The following is a 24,319-nucleotide window of genomic DNA, read 5'->3' on the forward strand; positions in this document are numbered from 1 at the left end:
TGCATCTATCCTATTATGATCAAAATAAAACAAGTAAGAACATTAATAAAATAAACAATATGTAGTAATATTTGGCCATCTTATGAAGGGCAAAAGTAGGTTCTACAGGTATGTGGAGATAAAAGTACTTAAGTGAAACAAACATCATGAAAAGAATGTTGCCTTAAAATAAATCAAAGCATGCATGAGATAAAATTAGAGTAAAACATTTTGTAACAGTGTTTGAATGGTTTGCTGTTTTTCCTTTTGTGGCAACATGACAACAAACACTTAAAATTCAGCTTGAATCATCCTTTGAATCAAGAGTATTTATTACATCAGTGCTTCAGAACACTCAAAGCTATTTCATGCTGCTTTCAATATATATATGAGTGTTGAGCTATATTTAAGGAAAAAACTCAGAATATGTGCACAATCTAAAAAGTCATTAGAAAAAGCACTTTTTTGGAAGATGCTTTTATAAAAATTAGTAAAACGTATTAACAGTATCAAGATTAGGGAAAATCATTGGTTTTCGTATTTTTCCATAATATATAGCTCAAAGAAAGGATACCAATTATTATAGTTAACATAAAAAGCTCTGTAAAAGGAAAAAGGAATATAAAAATCATTGATTTATGTAACTTTCTGATAACAGGCAAGCCCTATTGATCTTAATTTATGCAAATCAGCGTTCTGAAAATGGGCTAAAGAATTCCATAAGACCTCTAGGAAACTTCTGAACAAGGATTTAGAAATCATTACTGGGTCTTCAAACCTAGGTGCTTTGGTAGTAGAGATGCCTCATTAACAAGACTTTTTTCTTTTGAAGGACAAAAATGACTCCAGAGCTTGATTTTATTCAGTCCAGCCAGGGAGAACCAGCAGAACCAGTTGTGGACTTCTAAGAACCCAAGATGCTATGGCTCTATATTAGAATTAATAAATCAATATCTCTGGGTAAAAAAAAATCATATTGAGTTTTGGGGGACTAACTGAGCTAATGCAAGTCAAATGCTTAAAACAGTGCATTGAACAATTACAATATAAGTTACTTGACTATGGAAATCTTGTCTAATCCATCTTTGAATCCATCTAGAATATTAGCTAGTACATTAGACATTTTTTTTTTTGGTACTGGGATTGAACTCAGGGGCACTCAACCACTAAACCACAACCCTAGCCCTATTTTGTATTTTCTTTAGAGACAGGGTCTCACTGAGTTGCTTAGCACCTTGCTGTTGCTGAGGCTGGCTTTGAACTCACAATCCTCCTGCTTCAGCTTCTGGAGCCACTGGTATTATAGGCATGTGCCACTGCGTGCAGCTACATGAGACATTCTTAATGGATCTTTATTAAATGAATGGAGTCCATATTAACCATGAGATTGTCAGGCATTATAAAATTTAAATGGCTAAAAAAATGTTCAAATCAAGACAGAAAACATTAAACTATCAAGAATTAATCTGATGAGGGGCAATCTCTTCTAAAGTATGACAAAGATTATTATTTCCAGGTTTAGGTGCCAGTATAAGATGAAAACAAATTATAGGTAAAAAAGAAAGGAGAAACCAAAATGATTATAGGTTAGGTATGACTGAGCTACAAGAAAGATTAAAGTTTCTAAAAATGTACAGTTTGGATAATGATTAAGGTGGTAGAAGGAGACATGACAACATTCTAAAAACATTTTAAAAACAAATGCAAAAGACAGAGCAAAGTTAGTAAGACAGGACCTATCTAAATTCTATAATGAGTTAAAATTATTGCAAAATGTACACACAATTTAGGAATCTAAGTGTGACTCACTAGCCTATCTGCAAGAATATAATAAAGTCTACCATGAGGACACACAAAAAACAAGTGAAGAAGAAAAGTACAACATGATGACATTATGTAATGAGAAGAACAAAATCACTTTGTTAGGTCTACTTTCCCATTTCTCTCATTAGACTTATTGGTAGATTTACTGGGCTAAATAATAATTACTTAGTAGTTTTTCTGTAAACTACCACCTTGATTTTCAAACATGTAGATTTAAATATGTTCAGTAAATTTATATTTTACTGAAATAAAATATAAATTTACTGAACATATTTAAATTATATTCAGTAAACACATTATATCATGACCATATTTTTATTTTCTACAGCTATTCAAAAAATGAGAAAGCTTATAAGGATCCAGAAAATTTCTATATCCCTAGGTGTCTATTTTAACCATCTCCTCAAGGCTATAAACACTTCAAAATAAAAAGGAAATAATAAAACACCTGATATAATCAGGGAAGCTAAAAAACAAATTGAATGAAAAAAATCCATATTTTAAAGTCTCTTTCATTATTTTGAAGAAATGACTTTTCTTAAATATCTTCCTGGGCCTGACTTTTTCTCCTATACTTTTCCCAACAGAAAGGGTTGCTCCTCCTCTTTAGGATAGTAAAAATTTGGCATATTAACTATTTCTCTGCCTTCTATTCTTGTTCTCACTTGCTATTACAATCATGGCCCAAGTGGGTTGTGAAAGACTTGGAAAAAAACCATTTATGAACTCTAAAGGCATTTACTATGGGGAAACTTGAATTGGCATGTCACCTGTCAGCATGCATAGAGAACTAATATAAAGGAAAAAGAGTTAACATCTGAGCGCCTATGTTTTAATTTTACACACACACACACACACACACACACATACACCCTCTCTCTCTCTCTCTCTCTCTCCCCTCTCCCTCCCTCTCTCTCTCCACTCAACTCCTAACACAAAAAATTTAAGGTTATTCTCTTTTTTTTAGAGATAAAGATACTGAAACTCAGAAAAATCAATAACGTGTTAAAATAAGTAGAAAAGTTGAAATTTGCACCCAAGTTTGCCTCAAATTTTTCTTATTGTATAATATCTTGTATCAAGAAAGAAAAAAGTTTTAAATAAAAATAAAATGTACCCCAAACACCCAATTTCCAGCAACACTGAGTGTGGACAGAGACAACAAAAGTGGGAAGATAGTAGTGACCTGTATTTGACTGAAAGGTGAACAAAGAAGAAAACAGGCCCAGGCACTCCACAAAACCAAAATACACAAAGGCTATCCAAGGGATGAGGAAAACCTTTGATTTGGGTTAAGGGGTCGGGGGTTCAGGACACTACAGAGTGGTACTGAAGTCTAGACTAGAGAACAGTTATTTTTCTTGCTTTGGACAAAGATGGCTTCATGCTTTACCAATATTTACCGTATATGCATGAATATACAGGTACACACACCAAAAAAAGGCCTTTCCCCCAATCATCTTTAGACAATAAACAATGCAAAATTTGCTTATGTTATTCATTTAAAGGAATCAGTAAAAATAGAAGCAAAGACAGTTAACAAAAATAAAATAATTATTTGGGGAGAAAGCCTCAAACTACACCGAAATTAGTTTTTAAAGATTATTTTATAAGGAAATGTAAGTAGTCATATTTTGGAGACCACAAACACACGAATGGAAAACAATTTTTTGGAATGGTTATGGTGGCTAAAGATGAAAATTCAGTGACATCATCATCAATGGATTAAAAAATAGTAAAAATAACAAAAAATCAGTGAGGATGAGTATTTTTAGAAAACAAGAGATGATTCAAAAAGTGCCTTAAACAAGTTTTAAAGTTCATGAGGTTGAAGTATTCTTTTATGTCTGATGGTTTTGAATATCTACATGTAACTATATTAAGGATTCTGAAACCATGTTGTGTTGGGTTCAAATTCAATATATGCCCCTTTTCTACCCGTATATCTCTGATTCTATCTTTGTAACATATGGTGATATTAGTGACAAGCTTATAAGGTTATTGGAGAAATTAAATGAGTTAATACTGGAAAATCTTAATAGCATGCTGGCATAGTAAGTACTATATAGAGGTTTATTAAATCAAATCAAATATCCAAGTTTGCCAAAGTCTTTTATTGGGAAAAAAAAAAAAAAGCCTGTCATGGGAAAAATTACAGGTGACTTTGTATGTTTCCCTGACCATACAATTCCAATGTTTAGTATGGCCATGATGTCTCATCACATTCCATCTTTACCTTCCTATGAGCCATGAGATGCTTTAATTATTTAAAATACAGACATCTGGAAGCACAGACCTTGATTTTTCTTTTAGTTAGTGGAGTATAACATGTTATCCTTACTAAGAAACAGAACTATAAGTTCAAAGTCATAACTTTCTATTCACTTAGCTAAAAAGATGCATTGGAAAGAAGCGTTGATGTCCAGGAAGTATTACAAACAGTAATCCACCTATTCAGACTTGTAAATGGTCTTAGAGGAGGAGATGAACAATGACCACTGCCACTTGACTGATGCTGCTGGAAAGCTGGCATAGATGCTTCAGATAAAAGATTGGCAAACTTCTCTTTAGGTTTTATGGGCTACAAAGCCTCAGCTGTGACATAATTAAACTGAGCAGTTGTAGCAGGAAAGCAGCCATGGACAATACATAAGCAAATGAGTGTAACTGTTTCAATAAAACTTTATGTACATTAACATTTGCATTTCACATAATTTTCATGTGTCATGAAATACTTTTTCTTTTCTTTTTTTTTCCCCCCAGTAATAAAAAATACAGAAGCCATTTTTAGCTTTCAGGCTATCCATAAAAAGATGGTGGACTGGATTTTGGTCAGGCCATAGTTTGTCAACCTGATTTGAATTAAGAAAAGCTCTGGGAAATCAGTAACAACATGCAGACCAAATCTATGACCTGGTTTGGAATAATTTTATTCAAATCTATTACACTATTTTATTCTCTATATGGTCATTCTAAAAACTGTCTTCTTTTATTAAGCTTTTCAAGTCATTCAGATCCCTTTTCATCTAATGAACCCATGCCATTTGATGGCTTCTTTTTTTACTAAGGTCAGGATCTAGCCAACAAGATTTCTTCCAATTCCTGCCTTTCCACCTCAAAACTTCTTGATACCCTAATTTTCTCTATTCTTACACTCCTCAGAGTTAAAAAGAGTTTGAAGTTCTCTGCTTTATTTCTTCATACCCAAATGCTTCTACTCCCTCAATTATCACCACTTGAATACATTCCCAAACTTTCCCCTTCAAAGCATCCCTTCTCTGCTCACCTATATGTTTAGCTTTCCTGGGTCCTTTACAAAAAAGAGAAAGAAAACAAGAAAAAAGAAGCTCAACCTAAAGTTAATGCTTTCTTCCTTTCTCATTTGTTTAGTTGCTGCCTCTGTATCTTCATAAATTTCAATCTTAGAAGCTTGTTTCTACTCCCACAAATCATCTTTAAATAGAGGCCTTATATTTTCAATTTCTTGGCTGATTCTTCTCCTTGCCATAAAAGCACAGAAACATATTTGAATATTGGCATGATTATTCATCAACTGGTCATATATATATTTTTTCCTCTTAATAAAAGCCCAATAGTGACTTCTAGTGTCTGATAAACCTTGTAAGAAGCTTGGAATTTACCACTTCAACCTAACAACGAGTACAAAACCAAACAAACTGAAAAATCCACAATTCTTTCTTAGATTCATAAGAGAAGTGAGCCCATAGGGCAAACTGCTCCCAAATTTAGAAAGACAGACATACACAGAGAATCTCAAATATGCCAGGGAAGAAACCAACATGGAGAAACCTCCATGGGAATCAGGGCTGAGATAAAGAAATCTGACTATAACTGATGAATGGCTGGAAGCTCAAGGTAGACAAGTGTTATGGTTTAGATTAGGTATTCCCCCAAAACTCATGTGTGAGATAATTCAAGAAAGTTTAGAGATGAAATGATTGTGTTATAAGAGGTTTAACCTAATCAGTACATTAATCCTCTAATAGGCATTAACTTGGTGGTAACTGTAGGCAGATAGGGTGTGGCTAAAGGAGATGTGTCCCTGGGGGACATGCCTTTGGGGTATATATTTTGTGAGCAGAGCTTTCTCCTTCCTGGTGATGTCTTGAGCCACTTTTCCTCCATAACACTCCTCTACCATGATGTTCTGCTTGCCTCAGTTCCCATGGAATGAAGTTGGCCATCTATGGACAGAGACCTCTGAAACCATGAGCCCCCAAACAAACTTTTTATCCTTAAAATTGTTCTTGTCAGTTCTTTTGGTTATAGCAAAAAAAGCTGACTAAAACAACAGGTATGAAAGATGAAAAATCCAGAGATACCCAGTCATTCCCTGTCCCCTTTTGTGAATGTTATTTCACGGAGCTTAACCAGGAGCTCTACCAGGTTCTCAGAGTACACAGCGGGATAGGGGGGATCCCCTCTGCTTTTAGCAAGTGGTGGAGGAAAGAGGGGAGGCACTTTGAAATACACTAGTGCCACTCTGTTTTTCTTAATGGGGTGTGTTAACTTGAGTCTAACCTTATTTAGGACTTTCTCAAAGCCCAACTGACCGGAGGGAAGGGAAATACCAAAGCCCACTCTAGCTATCCTGTCAAACCTAAGGAGGAAAAGACTGAGATGAATGGGTGAAATTCAAAGTCCAGCTCACTGAAGACTGAGACCTAATCATGGGACTACAGAATGATTTCCCTCCCCACTCACCTTACTATCATATTACTAATGGCCCATTTACCACAGTTGCTTTTTACCCACTGCATCATCTGGGTTATCATGGAAAACTTACAAGATATACTGAATGCCAAAAAACACAATTTAAAGAGAAAGAACGAGTATCAGAACCAGATTCAGATACAGCACGAAGGCAAAAACTGTCAGATCAAAATTTAAAAATAAGTATGGTTAATATTCTCAAAGCTCTAATATAAAGAATATACAGCATACAAGATAAAGTATACTGCATACAAGAATAGATAGGCAATATAAGTAGAAAGATAGAAATTCTAAGAACTGAAAAAAATGCTAGAGATCGGAAATAGTGTTTTAGATATAATATCTTCAATGGTGTTATTAGTACACTGGACATAAATGAGGAAAGAACCTCTGACTTTGGGGCTATTTTAATATAAATACCCATAGCTAAAAAAGCAAAGAGAAAAGACTGGAAAAACAAACAAGTAAACAAACAGAAGAGAATATCCAATAACTATGGGATAACTACAAAAAAATCATGTAATGGGACTAACAGAAGGAGAAAAAAGAGTAAAGAAGACAAGAAATACCAAACACACACACACACACACACACACACACACACAGACATCCCTAAACCTAGGCACAATAAACTATAGAAATTCAACGATACAATAGAAAAAAAATCAAAATAAGCCAAAAGGGGGAAAATATTACCATACAGTGGGGTAAAAATAAGAATTATAGCTGACTTCCCAGAAGCCATCCAAAGAAGACAACTCTGGAATAAAATACTTAAAGTGTTGAGAGAATCTGTGAAATCATCCTCCAAAAGTAAAACATTCAGAGGCAAATAAAAATTGAGAGAATTTGTTGTCTGTAGATTTGCCTTAAAGAAACGTTAAAATAAGTTCTATATAGGGAAAAAAATGATAGAGGTAGAAAACTCAAACCAACAGAATGAATAAAAAAGTTGTGCAAAGAAATGAACAAAGGAAAAGGAAAACTCTGTGTGTCTTATTCTTATCAGATGTAACAGATAAGAGTTTGTTCAAAATAATAATTGCAACAATGTACTTGATTATTGTTATGGTTTAGATGTGAGATGTCCCCCAAAAGCTCATGTTTGAGACAATACAAGAAGCTTTAGAGGTAAAATGATTGGGTTATGAGAGCCTTAACCCAAACAGTGAATCAGTCTCCTGACAGGGATTAACTGAGTGGTAACTGAAGGACAGTAGGGTGGGGATAGTGGAGGTTGGTCATTGAGGGCATGTCTTCAGGTTTTTTATTTTGTTGTGGTAAGGAAAGCCCCCCCCCCCCTCTTCTTAGCAGCCATGTCTAGACCTGCTTTTCCTCTGCCACATTTTTCCGCCATGATGTTCTGCCTCACCTGGAGCCCTGAGGATAGAGCTGACTATCTATGGACTTAGACCTCTGAACTCCATGAGCTCCAAAATAAATGTTTCCTCATAAACATTTTTTTTTGACAGGTCTTCTATCATAGCAGTGAAAAAGCTGACTAAAACAATTATGTATGCTTATGTATAAGTAAAATGAATGACAGCAATGATATAAGGAACTGGAGGGAAAAAGTAAGTTTATTCTGTTTTTGTAAGGTATTTGCACTACCAGTGAAGTGACAGAGCATTATCTGAAAGTGGACTGGGATTAGTTGTAAATGTCTACTACAAACTCTAAGGCAATCACTAAAAAAATTAAGTAAAATTAAAAAAAATTAAAGAAATATGACTGGTATACCTAGAAAGAAAAGAAAATGATACTACATAAAGTGCCAATTAAAACCACAAAAGAGGGGCTGGGATTGTGGCTCAGCGGTAGAGCGCTCGCCTAGCATGGTCGGGACCCAGGTTTGATCCTCAGCACCACATAAAAAAAAGGCATTGTGTTGTGTCCATCTACACCAAAAAATAAATATTAAAAACAAAAACAACCCCACAAAAGAGGGGCTAGGGATGTAACTCAGTGGTAGAGCTCATCTTAACTCTCAAGAGGCTCTGGGTTTAATGCCCAGCAAAAACAACAACAACAACAACAAAACAAAAAAGAAAAAAGCCCCTACAAAGAGCAGAAAAATAATGAAAGACAAAAATAGTAACTAAAAAAAAAAAGACAACATGAAAAACTAACAAATATGGTAGGTATTAATAACTATACCAAAAATCACTTTGAATATTAATGTTCTAAATAATGCAATTAAAAGACAGATTGTCAGAAAGGCCTGAAAAATAAGACCCAAGTATATGTTGTCCACAAGAAAATCACTTTAAACATAAAAGCATATATAGATTAATTAAAAAATATTTTTTTTTGGTCTTTTTGTGGTGCTGGAATGAAGCCAGGGCCCTATAAATGCTAAGCAAAGAGTACCACTGAGCTACCATCAGCCCAAGACACATGTAGATTAACAGTAAATGGATGGAGGAAAATATAGCATAACACCAATTTATGTGAGAATAGCTATATTAATTTCAAACAGAACATACTTCAAATCATAAAAAGTTATCAGATAAAGGACATTATATAATGATAAAGTAATCAATTCTCCAAGAAGACACAACAGTGTCTTAACATTCATATTCCCACCAACAGATCATCAAAATTTATGAGGCAACACTAATAAAACTGCAAGGAAGAGATGAATCCAATGCATATATAGAGAATTCAGTGCCAAAAATGGACATACTCAACAGGCAGAAGAATATCATTAAGGACATAGTTGAATTCAACACCACCATCGACAATCAGTTAGATAGAAATGTCATCTATCCAACACAAGTAAAATACACATTCTCCTAAAGCTCACATGAAACCTTTACAAAGACAGTCTGCATTTGGGGCCATAAAGCAAATGAATCAGAGGCACTTCTTTAAAGAAGAAATACAAATGACCAACAAATGTGAAAAAAAATGTTCAATATCACTAGCAATCAGGGAAATGCAAAACAAAACTACACTGGGATTTCACCTCATACCAGTCAGAATGGCAGTCATCAAGAATACAAATAATAATAAATGCTGGAGAGGATATGGAGAAAAAGGAACACTTTTACAATGTTGGTGGGATTGTAAATTAGTACAACCACTATGGAAATCAGTATGGAGTTTCTTCAAAAGACTAGGCATGGAACCATATGACTCGGCTATACCACTTCTTGGTATTTATCCTGAAGAATTAAAAGTATCATACTACAGTTATACATGCACGCATATCCATAATTATAGCAGCATGATTCAAAACAGCTAAACTATGGAACCTGTCTAGGTTTCTGTCAATGGATTAATGGATAAAGAAAATATGGAATATACACAAAGGAATTTTATTCAGCCTTAAAGAAAAATGAAATTATATCATTTACAAGAAAATGGATAGAACTAGAGACCATTATATTAAGAAAAATAAACCAAACTTAGAAGGTCAAAAGTCATATGTTTTCTCATAGATAGAAGCTAGAGAGGAAAAAGAAAGGAAAGGTGGGAGTGGATCTCATAAAAATCAAAGGGAGATCAGTAGAGGAAAGGGAACAAGGGGTTGGAGGCAGAGATGGAAAGGAAAAGTATTGGGAAGTGTTACTGGTCAGATTATATTGTAATTCATGTATGTATAAATATGTAACAACAAATTCCATCATTATGTACAATTATAATGCACCAATAAAAAAAGTGGGAAACATTTTAAAAAAAGAAAAAAGAAAAAGACAGCTGTGGGCACGGTGTTGCATGTCAGCAACTGGGAGGCTGAGGCAGAAGGATCACAGGTTCACAGCCAGCCTGAGCTCAAACAAACAAAAAGGGCTAGAAATGTAGCTCAGTGGTAAACCACCCATGGGGTCAGTCCCTACTACCTAAAAATGAATAAATAAATAAATGAAAGGGATAAAGAAAATCAATGAACCTTAAAGTAGAAGTGGTTCTTTGAAAAAAAAAAAATCAATAAAATCAGTAAGTCTTTAGTTGGGACAAAAAAAAAAAAAAAAAAAGGATAATAAAAGAAACTGCTAAACTGGGTGTAGTGGTGCATGCCTGTAATCCCAGAGACTTGGGAGGTTCAGGCAGGAGGATTACAAGTCTGAGGCCAGACTCAGCAATTTGGCAAGGCCCCGAGCAATTTAGTGAGACCATTAATCAAAATAAAAAATTAAAAGGACTTGGGGATGTAGCTCAGGGGTAAAGCACTCAGGTTTCAATTTCCAGTACTAACAACAACAATAACAAAAACCCTAAACACTCTTACAAAAGATCCAGCAATCATGCTTTTTGGTATTTACCCCAAAGAGATGAAAACTTAATACACACAAAAATATGCACACTGATGTCTAAGAGCAGCTTTATTCGTAACTGCTATAACTTGAAAGTAACCAAGGTTTCTTCAATAGGTGGATGGATAAATAAACCAAGGTACATTTGTACAATGGAATATTATTCAGCAGTAAAAAGATATATGCTATCAAGGCATAAAAATATGAAAGTGCCTATTGCTAAGCGAAAGAAGATAGTCTGAAAAGGCTATGTATTACACAATTCCAAATACATGATGTTCTAGAAAAGGTAAAAATATAAAGACTGTAAACAATATTCTGTATGAAACTATAATGGTGGATACATGTCCTTACGGACTTGCCTAGAGAATGTGCAATCCCAAGAGCAATAGTTGACCAAGGATGTAGTGAGGAAATTAAAAAGAGATTGGACCAACAGTGAACCCTAATGTAAACTATGAACTTTGGGTGATAATGCTATGTCAACCACGTTCATTGACTATAACAAACATACCATTTTGGTGAGGGATGCTGACAATGCTATATGTGTGGAGGCAGAGATTATGTAAAATGTCTGTACCTTCTTTTCAGTTTTGCTATAAACCTAAAACTGTTCTAAAAAATAAAGACTATAAAAAATTTAGCTTTACTGAGATATAATTTATACAAAAATTTATGATTTTTTAAGCATGTAAGTATATATTAGAGTTTTTTTTTTCCCCTTCCCACACTGGGGATTTAACCCAGGACATCATACATGCTAGGTAAATGTTCTACCACTGAGTTATATTCCCAGCTCTTTTTCATTTTATTTTGAGAGCAGTTCTCGCTAAATTTCCCAGGCTTGTCTTGAATTTGTGATCCTCCTGCCTTATCCTCCCCTGTAGCCAGTGATTACAGCTGTGCACAACCACACCTTCTATATGAGTTTTGACAGATGTTCATAGTCATATAATCATGACTACATCACAACATACAATATTTCCACCACCCCTAAAACTCTGTTGCTGCTTTGCAGTCAATTGCCTCCTTCTACTAAACTGTTTTCCAAAAAACTATTATAAGTCTGCACTTACTTTATCACGTTCCATTTAACCAACAATCTTACCACAGTTAGTAATATCACTTAAAATCTAGCCACTCTAGTGGTTGTAGTGGCATTTAATTGTAGCTATAATTTTCATGTTCAGAATCTTTTCTAATGCTTATTGATCTTTTGTATTTCTTTATTCGTGAGGTTCTATTCAAGTCTTTTGGTCATTTATAAACATTTTATTTTTGCATTATTGGTAATTGAACTCAGGGGGGCTTCACCACTGAACTACCTTCCCAGCTCTTTTTTATTTTTTTTACTTTGAGTCAGGGTCTTGCTAAGTTGCTGAGGCTGTCCTTTAACTTGAGATCCTTCTGCCTCAGTCTCCTGAGTCAATGGGATTGCAGGCATATGCCACCATATCCAGCTTGAACATATGAAGAAGCCTGTCTTTTTCTTAAGTTGCAAGAGTTCTAGACAGGTGTTTTTGCAAATATTTTCTCCAAGTCTGTGGCTTATCTTTTTTCTTTCTTATCAGAAGAGCAAAATTTTCTTATTTTGATGAAGTCCAGTTTAACAAGTTTTTCTTAGTAGTGCATACTCTTTATGTTCTAATTATGCAATCTTTGATTTATCCAAGGTTAATCTTACACCTTTTTTTTAAAACCTAGTTTTAGTCCTCATATTCAGATATATGAGTGGTTATAAATTAATTCTTGCATGTGTAAATTAAGGGCTGAATTAAATTTCTTACACATGGATATCAAAATCTTACATGTGGTTTGTTGAAAAGATTATCATTTCTTCATTGAATTATCCTGGCACCTCCATCCCTTTTCAAGATTGTTTTGGATATTCTGGTCCTGTGAATTTCTATGTAAATTTTAAGTTGGCCTGTCAATTTCTACAGAAAAAACATTGACTGTTTTTTCAAGTCAGGATTGCCTTGAATGTATAAATTAAGTGCCTCCAAGGAACATTTTTAGCAATATTAAGTGTTCAAATATATGAACATGATATATCTTTCTAATAAATCTTACATTTTCTTACAAATATTTATTAGCTTTCAGTATACAGGTCTTATACTTCATATTTTAAGTTTTACATCTGAATATTAAATGTTTTTTACTACTAGAAATAGTATTTTAAAAAATTTAATTTCCTTTTTTGTGTGTGTAGTGCTGGAGATTAAACCCAGGGCCTTATTCACGTTAGGTAAGTTCTCTACCAGAGGTACATCTACAGCCTAATTTCCAATTTGAAACACCTTAACGCTAATATACAAAAATACAATTACTTTTTTCATAATTACTTTGTATCTGCAATCTTGCTAAAGTCACTTATTAGTTTCAATAGCTTATTTGTAGACTACCACCACAGCATTTTAGGGAAACAACCTCCCTGAGAATCTTAATTTCCTCACATAAAAAAGGAAGAATATAAAAAACAAAAACTAAGACTAAAATTAAAAAATTAAACAAGCAAAAACCAAACCAAACCAAAACAAAACAAAACGCCTCTCCTAAAAAATTTAGCACAGCTGGGTCTGGTGGCACACACCTGTAATCCCAGCAGTTTGGGAAGCTGAGGATGGAGGATCACAAGTTCAAAGCTAGCCTCAGCAACTTAGTGAGGCCCTAAGCAACTTAGCAAGACCTTGTCTCAAAATGAAACACCAAAAGGGCTGGGGATGTGGCTCAGTGGTTAAGTGCCCCTGGGTTCAATCCCTGGTACCAAAATCATCATCATCATCATCATCATCATCACCATCATCATCATCATCATCATAATCATAATCATAACAGCACAGTACTGAACCATTACAAATTTTCAGTACTTATTAAATCTCTTCCCAAATTTCAGAGTTCTTACTACAGATTTCAGCACTGATACGTCCCAAATCTTTATCTCTAGGCCTGAGCCTTTTCCAAGGCATGAAAGCCCTATTCCCATGTGTCTACTGTATTTCCACACAAGAATAGTGATTCAGCATTCAAGAATAAGTCCTAAATTGAAACTATAGCTTTCATTTACCTATGAATCACTTCCATTTTTCTCAAAGTTCTATTTCTAATAATTAAATCATTGTCATCTCAACTACCTAGACAATCTTGTGCGAATAATCACTGATAACTCTATAAGCTAGTTTTACATCTAGTCACTTATTACTTCCTATAATAACCATAGAGCTAACAGTTAACAGTTATGTGACAAAAACTATAACATCAATCTAACCCTCACAAGAGTTAAGTTACTATTATCACACTTTATAAACAAAGAAACTAAGCCATAGAGGTTAAATGGGAGTCACGTACCCAGGAACAACAGAGCTAGTTATAATCCAGGCAGTACTTTTAACCACAAAATTAAATTGCCTCTAATGTTTGCAGGCTATAGAATTCACCTGTTAATCATGATAGTGGGACTGGGTGCTGATGATATTTGCAGGAATCCAATAAATGGTCCATCGAAATAAGTATTTCTCACCAGAGTTTTTTTGTTTTGTTTTGTTTTTGTTTTTCTTAAAAGAAAGAAAGAAAGAAAATAGCAGCAAAAATAAAATTACAACTGTTATCCCTTAGTCTTGTAGGAAATCCCAATTCAGAGTTTTCTGATAGGATGGGGCTGAAGAATGTGATATTCTTAATGTTTAAGAAAGGCTATTGTAAGGCCCTACACCCTGTCTTAAACAGTGTATATATTGAAAAAAAAAAAAAAAAAACAAAAAACTGAAAAGATATGTTAGTGAGCTCTAATTCTGTTTTTACCAGTCCTAGGAAAAGATGAAGAAGAAGGGGAAAGTGTACTCATGATTTGGTCTTTTAACTAGAAATGTGGCCCAAACATGACTGCAGAATATGGTCAAATATATTATAAATTTCTTTTCTTTTGGGAAGACAGGTATTGATAAATAGAAGATTGGAAAAATCTCTACCATTCACCAGCACCTCACCCCCAGTTGTATTTCTAAAATCAGTCTTTTCATTTCTATTCTCTATGACATCATCCCAATTCAGTCCATTGTTACCAATCACCTGGACTCTCAGTACTTTTATTTAGGTCATCTTGAAGTATCCATGTGCAAGAAATTTAACTCAGCCCTTAATTTACACATGCAACTACTGCCCAGCTAGTCCTGTAAAATGTGATTTTCTTCAGGTCATTCCTCACTGCTCACTGAAAGAATATAAATCATTTATTCACATATTCAGGACTATCACAAAATTAAACAGTCTATCCTTATCTGATATCTAGGACATACTATGAATCAGTTCTATGACTTACCTGCTGTTTTGGGATGATCCTTTAATTTTGTTCTCTTTCTATTTAGGCTTATGAAGTTTATCAAATGTCCTTCTCTCATATTTATAGATCAAAATTCACACTTCAAATGCTTGTTTCACATACCAACTTCCCTAAAAGACTGTCCTTAAATAATTCCTTAAAATAGATAGGGACACTCATAGATCACTATTGATTCTTTCAGGTTCATATCTTTAAAATATAAATATGTATATGCATTAGATTTCAGCTCTACAAAAGACAGAAACTATGACTTAATTTAAAAATTCTCTATAGTGTAAAATGCACAAAGATTCAATAAATATTGAGTTGAAAATTTCTCTCAACATAGGAAAAGTTCAGAGTGGTTTTAACTCTCTATTACTCTTTCCATAGCCCATACTACAACAAAGAGAAATCTGAGCATAACAAACATATTTTTCTCCAAATTCTCCCCTGAAACCATGGGGAGAAATCTGTTTCTCTTTTGCCTTTTGATGTACTCAGGAAAGTGCAGAGTTTATAATAATGTTGGCTCTCATTTAAAATAAAAGAAAACAATGTTAAACATTTAGAATTGAGAGGAAAGAAATCTTAGGATCATTACACATTAGTGCATTAAGGGAAGTAGAGAACTGCTAGGGGAGTTGGGCTATGATATGAACATTCAGTTTTCACAAGGAAAAGGCAATCATGGTGATTAATTTCCATTAGGTTCTGTTATAAAATGGTAACAGAAAATGAATTCAGTTATATGTAATTCTACTATGTCGAAAATTTAAGACACTAGATTAGATTTTAATATCATTAAAGATTTTAGACATGATAGTAGTATCTGCAATTAAAAATTCGTTAAAGTTTGTAAGCCAGGTGTGGTGGCACATAACTGTAATCCCAGCAACTTGGGAGGTTGAGGCAAGAGGATCACAAGTTCAAGGTCAGCTTCAGCAACGTAGTGAGGCCCCAACCAACTTAGTGAGACTCTCAACAACCTAATGAGACCCCATCTCATTTTATGAAAATAAAAAGGATTGGGGGTGTGGCTCAATGATAAAGCATCCTTAGTTTTAATACCCAGTACAAAAAAATTAATAAATTATAATTTTTATAAATAATATTCATAAAAGATAAATTTTTCATAATTCATAGTTTTCATAATACTGTGCAAGAATTACTATAGCTATTCTTTTCATTCAACACTACTCTAATGCTCTCTGTCACCAAAGATGTATGTATTGCTAAATGCACAATCTTCAGCTACACTTTAGTGTAAATTATATTTTGTAACAGTATGGTTTCAGATTTGTGGAAGGAAAACTAGTAGATAAGAATGTAGAAAGGCAATCAAAACTAATGAATTTCTTGTAAGTGGAATGCTTAAAATTTAAGTGGGTTATAGTGATGATAGAGAAATAGTTTCTATTACAAGAAGAAGAATTATTGGACAAACTTGAAGTACACAGTAGCTAGCAAATTGATTTCCTTTAAAAGCATTCAGTTCACAGTTTTACAAAATTAGAGATTAGTGCTTCTGTTAAACAATCCAATTGATGTTTGGTAAATGCTCTTTGGGATCAAAAATCCTGTTTACAATGTAAAAATGAATTTCACAACATACATTTTTCATTTCTAACAAAATCTGTTTACTTACTTCCAGTATCAAGTGCATACTTTAACAAATGACAAAAGATGATGAATAAGAATAAACAGGTTTTGTATCACCAATGTACAAAACATTCCATTCTGATAAAAAACAAGCTATTTACCATACCTTCACTTCCCTGCAAATTGCTTCTATAAACTATTTCAAAGCTAACATTTCATTGTAATTTACAAGTAGATGAGTTCTTTTACAGGTTTACATATGAACAGTCTACCTGATTAAAATGATCTGGGTGCACTCTTGCCTGGAGTCAACTAGATGACTTCATGATTTTTGAAAAAAAAAAAAATTGGACAAGATAGACATCATTATATTCAGAAAACTCTTACGAATAATCTAGCTAATAGAAACTCACATTTGAGTGAGTTAAGTGAATTAAAAGAAAAACATTTGAATTCTAATAAAAGACATGTCAATGTCATGAAAACTTTGATGTCTGAGGACATATGAACTCATTTTTTACTTTTTGTAAATAATACAGACACAGTTTCCATTTGTAAAATGAAAACACATTGCCTTGAAGTTTTGAAAAAACATATCAACTTAAAAAAGCATGGATGTGTTTTTTAAAACAAAGATGCAAGGAAAAGTCCAATTGTATGAATTGCTAATAGTTACAGCAAATTGAGGAAAGATGCCTCTTTCTTTAAATTTTATAACAGTGAAGGTTATATCCTTCCGCATGAAATAGTATGGCCAGTCAGAGACTATTGTATCTTTATGGTATTGAAAAGAGAACACAGACATATTTTACTTGAAAACTCACCTAATAGGATGATGACAGTAAATAGTAAAAGCTGCCGTTTACTGAGACTTTAAAATTGTATAATAAATCTCATTTAACTTAAAAATTTTACCAAATGCAAAATTACATAAATATTGGTTATGCTTCTTCTTTTATTTAGAGTAATATACTTTAAAAATTTTATTAGTGGCTGGGTGCAGTGGTGCACGCCTGTAATCCCAGCGGTTTGGGAGGCTGAGGCAGGAGGATTGCAAGTTCAAAGCCAGCCTCAGCAACAGTGAAACACTAAGCAACTCAGTGAGACCCTATCTCTAAATAAAATACAAAATAGGGCTAGGGATGTGGCTCAGTGGTCGAGTACCCCTGAGTTCAATCCCCAGTACCCCCACTAAAATTTTATTAATGTATTATAATTATACATAATATTTGGGTTCATTTTGACATAGTTATACAAGCATGGAATTTAATTTGCTACAAGTCAGTCTCTAGTACTTCCCCTTTCTCTCCTTTCCTCCCTCCCTCTGTTCCCTTTCTCTATTCTATGAGTCTTTCTTCTATTTATTTATAGTTTTTTAAAAATTAGTGTATTATAAATATATATAAAGGTGAAATTTACTGTGGTATATTCATAAAGTACATAGAATACTTTGGTCTATTCCATTCTATCATTCCTCCCTTGAATAATATACTTTTAATGGCTAAAAAGAATTAAGAATATCTTCACATGTAGTAATGATACGTAAGATTCCTTCATATGTAATATTAATGATTTCTACACAGGGAAAACTAAATGATTACATGTTTGGCCCATACCATAAAAATACTATTATACATAAACAGTAAAACCAGGGAGAATGAAATGTTTGTTGAATAAGATAAATAAGTGTAACAAAAATAAAACATGAAATAGCCATTAACTTATTAAAGCATTCAAAATGTTATCTAATGGATCTCAAACATAGTACAGCAAAATTTAATTGCTATATAGAAAACCACAATTAAATGGTCTAAATGAAGTTAATATAGCTTGCCTCAAAGCTAGATTTTTATACTGTATCTGTTAAAAAAAAAAAAAGTGCAATTCTGTTTCTTTAACCCAATGTCACTGTCACAATGCTCTTAAAGAATACTATTGTCATGCAGGATGATTTGTAATTCATAATAAATATATGCCATAAATTACATGGTACAGTCTAGAATTTCTAAGGTACTATATTATGCTCAAGAGCTAATAATTTTGCTAAATGACATTATATAATCATTTGCTAAATGGCTAAAAAGAAAATCTGTATTTTAATACAGAATTTTAATAATTCCTGAAGTTGATGACATCTTATAAAATTCTGGTTGAACAATTTAAAGATAAAATGTTACTCCTATTGAAGGACACAAATAAATATAACTCATGTGACTTAAATCGTATATGCAGTGAGGTGAATAGTGGACCCCCAAGGATCTGTCCATGTCCTAATTCCCAGAACATATGAACTGCCTTATTAGGAAAAAAAGTTTTTACAGATATGATTAAGTATCTCGTGACAAGGGTTTGTCCTAGATTATTTGGGTGGGTATAAATGTAACATATATATATTCTGAGGGACACAGAGAAGTCAATGTGAAGACAAAGGCAGAGACTAGAATGAAAAATGTAGCTACAAACCAAGGAACCCGAAGAAGATTTAGAGCCCCCAGAAGCTTGAGGAGTTAAGAAAAAGATTGCCCCTCCAGTCTCTGAAGGGATAGATAGGTCCATGCCAACACCTTGGTTTTGGACATCTGGCCTGCAGAACTATGATAGAACACATTTTTTTGCTGTTTTAAACCACAAAGCTCATGGTAATTTATTATGGCAACCATAGGGGATTAATACAACATAGTTTTGAATTTTCTTATTTTTAATATGTATGTTTCAGAGCAAAAATGTACCAATTATATTGTTCAACATGCATATTATGCTTCATATACTGTTTACACAAGTATGACATAATTATGTGGCAGAATCAGCAACTAGGATGGAAACAAAGACAACAGATGTCTAATTCCAGTTCTGCTTCTAATAACAGTATAACTGAAGACAAGTCATGTAATCTTTAGACTTGTTTCCTCATTTGCAAAATGAGTGGAATGCTTTCAGCGATCTTTAAGCTTTTGTCCAACTGTAAACTTGTGTGAACTTTTGAAGTGTTAAAAATAATAAGGCAACTCTACTCCATGTACTGCCAGAGCATCAAAAAATTCTGCTCCATTTGTGTAACTGATTAGAATTAATAAAAAAATAATAATAAGGCATAATGCAAAAGTCACAGTAACAAAAATAAAGAACAGTTAAAAAGTAGGATTAGATAGGCTGGCAAATGAAGCATGTCAGAAGATTCACAGGATTGCACAATTTATGAATGGTAATTATTAAATATGTGTTTAGTGTTGGAAATATATAAAATTCTCTATACATCCATTAGATTTTACAAATACTCAAGTGGCTCTATGTTCAGAATTGTCAGGCTCTATGATTTGTAACCAAAATGAAGACTGAATGGTTTATAGAAAATAAACTACTACCTACTATGCAGTGTTACTAAAATTAATACACATATAACACTCAAATGGTGTTAGGAATAGTTAAGAGATTAATAAATATTAACTTTATTATCCAAGATACAGTCTACCTTTTCTTCTTTCATTAAAAAGGACCTCACAACTACAACTTTTTTTCTTTTTTCTTAATGTTTTGCTCTTTTTAATGTTTTATTTTATTTATTTATTTATTTTTTTTGCAGGGCTAAGAATGAAGCCCAAGGCCTCAGGTATGCCAGGCAAGTGTTACATCCCCAGGACAAGTATGACTTTTTAGACAATATTAACAGGATTTATGTAGTAACAGAAATTTAAAATGGTAACTTTTTTTTCCTTCTCTAAAACATACACTTCCAATCAATCCTGTTTCCTTTTTACTGAAAGAACTTTTCATGATGACTACAAGACTGAAGTATAATTTAGAAGCAGCCTCTAAAACTGGAAGTAATGTTCATCTAAATATGCCTGCCAAGTTTAAAAATGTATTAGGAGTTAAATTGAAACATGTTGAAAATGACTCATTGTGGACCAGAATATACACTGTAGGAAATAAGAGCTCATTTACAAGTGGGAGAAATACACTCACACTTCATCTGTGGTAATTCTCTGGACTTTCCTTCCAGTAAATATCATATTTTAAAATAATCGTGGAAAATATCTTACTTTTAACTTTATTTTTTATGAGTTGATTTAGTTAGCTGGCATTCCAATTTTTTGTATACATCTTTTTTTGGACATGAGTATATTTACCAAATGTAAATCTATGAAAATTTCCCCCTAAAGCAACAGAACAGCAGCCTATAAAGAAAGCTATATAAACACACACACACACACACACACACACACACACACACACACACACACACTCCTCACACGTTTTCTCTCTCCCTCTCTGTCTGGTTCAGTTCACATGCATAATACACAGCTATGGCTCTATATTTCTAAGAAATATCCATAAAAATGTGTACATATAATCACATGTTTCCCTTTATTTTACAAACATGATGTTACTGATAAGTGATCAGAAAAGCATGTACTTGAGATTTTTTTTGTAGTACTTTCATATTTATATTGTTCAACCTACCCTTCTTGACTTGTGACTTAAGGCAGCTGGTTATACTTAGAAAAGTTTGGGGAATACCCCTTGCCCCTACAAAATGACTATCACATGAACAACCCGGAAACCATGGTCTTACTACCAACACATTTTTCTCATGCTAATTAGTAAGCCACACACTTAAATATATATGTATAATCACAATTTTAATGTGGCTTTAACCTGAATTTAATTAGTAAGTACTTATGAATTAACAGCATTAGCCCAGGTAGTTCAAATTTCCTGAGTTTTGTTTCCTTGCTTCATGAATTGTATACTGATAGTAAACAGTTCATGGAAGGCTCTGTTCAATACTCCCTTTGTCTAGGATGTTATCTAAATACTATCTCTACCCCCAAACCATGTTTTTATGCAACCATCAAAAGCACCTCTGGCACCAACAGAATTGTCTGGCTCTGTAACCCAAAGTGTGACAATAAGTACTTTTCTTCTTGGAATTTGACATAATACCATCTTTATTTTTGCGGGGGGAGGGGGGTTTCAGTCCTAGGATCAAACCCAAGGACTTATACTCATTGCAAGTACTCTCCTACTGGTAGCTACAGCTCACACATAATGCCTCTTAAGTATATCTTTATTTTGTATACATTGTCATTAGAGAAGGATTCTTGCTGGATGTGGTGTTATACACCTTGTAATACCAGAAGGAACTCAAGAGGTTGAAACAGATGATCACAAGTTCAAGGCCAGCCTCAGCAACTTATCAAGACCCTAAGCAACTAAGTGAGGCCCTGTTTAATAAAATAAAAAGGGCTGGGGATGTAGCTCAGTGGTAAAGCCCTTCTGGGTTCAATTTCTATTATTAAAAAAAAAAAAAAAAGGATTCTCAAGATTTGAATTCTTATTACTTGAGACAGGGTCTTCTTAATGCTGCCTCCCTAGCCTGGCCTTTAAGTCACTGTCTTCCTGCTGTGCCTCCAGAGTAGCTGGAATAACAGGTGTGTACTACTGTACCGGGTTCTGAATTATTATTACTTTTTGGTTTTGGGGATTGAACTCAGGGGTACTTGACCACTGAGCTACATCCCCAGCCCTATTTTATATTTTGTTTAGAAATGGGGTTTCACTGAGTTGTTTAGCGCCTTGATATTGCTGAGGCTGGCTCTGAACTCGTGATCCTCCTGCCTTAGCCTCCCAAGCCACTGGATTACAGGCGTGTGCCACCCCATCTGGCCTGAATTATTACTTTAAAATAATCCTTAACAAACAATTTTAGAATAATTTTATGTTATACTATTTTTGCCTTTTCAACTTTCTCATTTTTAAATATCATGAGTTGCACACTGATGTGGAAAGAATATAGTTTCATTTATTACTCAAATTTTATACGTAGTGAGTGTATCACATTTTCAGCATTAGAAAAGATGTTCAGTCCTCTTCTATCTTTGTTATTGCTTCTTTGCTGTTGCTTTGTAATACATCTTTTGTTATAAAGTTGGTGCTTCCTTTTTTCCTTCTGTTATAAGTGGTATGCTTAAACATGTATTTCTAGACAAAACTATTGATTCTCACAGGAAATCTAAAGTTATTATATACTGTAATTATAAGCACTATTTCCTTTTACTATTAATTCCCTAATTTTAGTTACAAATTGCTGCTATTTCACCTCTACTTCTGTTAAATTATTATTTTATGTTGCAATTTCCCTTTGAGAATTAGGATTATAATGATTATAATGTTTTGTGACCAAAATGAAACAATTAAGATTTACTTTCACACTAAATGTTCACTGCTATTTGTTTGATACCTTGATGTTTCAATTTATGAGTTCTTTGATTTTTTTCTTTGGTTAGTGATGTTAGAATTTCAAGTAAGTTTTTCAGGAAGGCCATGTGGGTTAAAAGCTTCATGAGTTCTCATATGATTGGTCTCTTCTTAGTATTTAGATGGCAAACTTTCTGAATCATGCTGTTTTATATCTTCAAATACTTATAATTAAAATATCTGTAAACTAAAAATAGCTCAATTTTTATTTGTATATTTTAAAATTTATATCATAAGAACCTAAGTTCTATTAAGACAGAGATCCTTTCATCTTGCTAAACCCTAAATTCTAGTATCTAGAAACAGTGCTTGGCAAGAAGCAGATGGTGAATAAAAATTGCTGAATGAATAAATAAAGTATAATTATGAAGGAAAAACTTGAGTTCAACTAGATTAATTATTCAGTAAGTGACTTACTTATACAGCTCAGATGCTTCTAATGCTCATATGACTTAACATTCCTATTGAATTTAAATTGGATTTACAATATTTCTGTTTCCCACCCTCTCCCTACCATCCAGAATGTGGGACTTCTAAATTGTAAGCTTCCTATTTCAGAAAAAGTTTTCTTCTACCATATCTGTAAATATACTTTTGTTCTTTCATTTTATTATTTTCTTCCCTTAGCACAGTAATTTTCTGAATATGAATGTTATCTAGTTTCCATGTTTGTGACCTGTAATATTTTCACTTTATTTTTTAAAATCTTTTTGTTTGTTTGTTTTTCTGCTTTATAAATTGCTACTCCTCCCCCACAGGTTATCTTTTTTTTCTTTTCTTTTTTTTTTTAACACTCCTACCCCAGTCCCACTATTACTCTTTCATTCCTTTAAGTCATACTATCATTTTTAAAGGTAATTTTTCTGAACATTATCAGTTTTCCACCATCTTATTTTATTGCCATATCATTGGTTTCACAGATGGTGTGCTTTAATTTTCTTTGGCACGAATAGGTTAAGACCTAAAAATCTTTTTAGACTCCTAGAATAAATCTTTCAAAATCCCTTATCTTTTCCATCTTGTATATTTTTTTGCTGTCTCCTTTCATTAAAAAAGTTTATTTAGCTCTCATACTTTTCTGATACCCCTCCTCCCCCACCAATTATTTACTAACTTTATTATTATTATTAACATGTTAGGCAGATGCTCTATCACTGAGCTATACCCTGTACCACTTACTAATCTTTGAAGGTGGCAGTTCTAGTCAGGCTTTCATTTTGCACCCAAATACCTGAGGGATAAGATGTGGCTCCATATGGGATAGGCCACCATACAACTGCAGAAAGATTCTATTAGAGAGCACTATCTTAGAGTACACAGGTAGAGCTCTTAAGAATTTCTTCTA

At 33.5% G+C, this 24,319-nt stretch overlaps 1 protein-coding gene across 3 annotated transcripts in view; it reads right to left on the bottom strand.

Moving 5' to 3' along the window:
• Pibf1 (progesterone immunomodulatory binding factor 1) overlaps positions 1 to 24,319 on the bottom strand; it is a 235,424-nt gene that overhangs the window by 125,025 nt on the left and 86,080 nt on the right. The gene's annotated exons all lie outside the window — the stretch shown is intronic.

Source organism: Marmota flaviventris, chromosome 4 (genome assembly GCF_047511675.1).
Source record: "Marmota flaviventris isolate mMarFla1 chromosome 4, mMarFla1.hap1, whole genome shotgun sequence".
Taxonomy (NCBI): domain Eukaryota; kingdom Metazoa; phylum Chordata; class Mammalia; order Rodentia; family Sciuridae; genus Marmota; species Marmota flaviventris.